The 1,524-nt window shown below is 35.8% G+C and overlaps 1 protein-coding gene across 3 annotated transcripts in view; it reads right to left on the bottom strand.

The window, feature by feature from the left end:
- The window catches only part of pex7 (peroxisomal biogenesis factor 7), a 55,947-nt gene extending 54,750 nt beyond the window's left edge, over positions 1-1,197 (bottom strand). For 2 of the 3 annotated variants that reach the window (XM_080054313.1, XM_080054315.1), the window contains exon 1: positions 1,060-1,189. The gene's annotated coding sequence lies outside the window, so the exon portion shown is untranslated. Of the gene's footprint in view, positions 1-1,059 lie in introns of all 3 variants that reach the window. The other variant, XM_080054314.1, reaches the window with a different exon arrangement.
- Positions 1,198-1,524: the final 327 nt, after the last annotated feature.

The following is a 1,524-nucleotide window of genomic DNA, read 5'->3' as shown; positions in this document are numbered from 1 at the left end:
TTATAATGGGCTTTATCAGACCCGCTCCACTGACATGCTTATGCTTTATGTCCCACAAGCCCGGTCTGAGCTGGGAAAGATTTTCAGCTTTTAGCTTCAGTGCCCCCGACTCCTGGAACAACTTACAGCAACAAATTAAACTAAATAACTTCATATCCTTTAATCAATTTAAACAAACTATCTTAAATCTGCCAAACTCTACCTGTAACTGTTTTAATTAGGCTATATTGTACTTTCACCCATTTCATTTTAATTGCTGCCACTCTTCACCACTGTGTAAATGTTCCAATTGTTTTTTTTTCTCTTCACCTGTTGTTATGTATTTGATGTATTTGCATTGAATATTGTGTATGTATTGTTGTTTTTCCTTTGAATTTGTTTTGAACTCGTCGTCAATGTAAATTTCATTTTCATTTCATTTAACTTTTATTTATCCTCGAGAGACCAATTGAGGGGTGACCCTCATTTTCAATGACGTCGCGTCAAAACAAATTCAAAACAACAATACAAACAAAATATTCAATGCAAAAACATCAAATACACAACAAGTGAAGAGAAGAAAAAACAAAACGATTGAAACATTTACAGAGTGGGGAAGAGTGACAGCAATTAAAAGGCATAAAGTACAATATAGTCTAATTAAAACAGTTACAAGTAGTGTTTGGCAGATCCAAGATAGTCTGTTTAAATTGGCCAAAGGATATGAATGTATTTAAATGAGGGTCACCCCTCAATTGGTCTCTGGAGGATAAATAAAAGTTTGACGAAATGAAAAAAATAGCTATATTACTCTGGAAGTGAATGTGAAAACACTTGTAAATAAAATATAAACCATATAAAAATTGTAATAGGCCTAAAATACTACATAAGCCAGACTATGTAAAGATGGGTTTTATCTTACGTTTACAAGAATGGCTCTTTATGATACGTTTACATCCTCCTGTTATAACTAAATTAGTCTGAGAGTGAATGCAAACATGCGAAAAAGACCAACTTAATTCAGTATTTGAATCACAAACTGGCTTTTATCAACCATCAATGAGTTCTCGCGATACTTACAGAGGTAGAACGAGAGCTTTTTGACTTCACGGTCACTCGGAAATGTTAAATATCCGTAAACTTGTTCATAAATACTTTAAAAATCAAATTAAACTTTGGACTCATGGCACTAGCAGGTCGCTTCTCTGCTGCTCTCTGCTTTACTTCCGTGTTGTGATCAGCTGACGCAAACTACCCGGATTCACGTGGTTTCAGGTGCAAGTCTCGCGAGGTTTCACTAGATGGCGATGTTTCTTCAGCTATAAAACGTATACATATATAAAAGTTCTAGAATGCAACGCTCCCTGGGTAACCCCAACCCTTTAGAATAATAACAGAAGCTACAGTGGCCTTCAAGGACAAGAACAATTCTAAATGTTGAAACAATGCACCTGATGACATTCCAACCATGACACTTTCAAGATGGCGGCACTAGGCCTTGGTCCAAAATATGCAGAAATATGGACATATATGAGACCCTTTCTA

The sequence above is a fragment of the Ammodytes marinus genome, assembly GCF_949987685.1.
Source record: "Ammodytes marinus genome assembly, contig: scaffold_151, whole genome shotgun sequence".
In the NCBI taxonomy this organism is placed as follows: domain Eukaryota; kingdom Metazoa; phylum Chordata; class Actinopteri; order Uranoscopiformes; family Ammodytidae; genus Ammodytes; species Ammodytes marinus.
The sequence above is the reverse complement of the archived record's forward strand: the minus strand, read 5'-3'. Positions and strand labels throughout refer to the sequence as shown.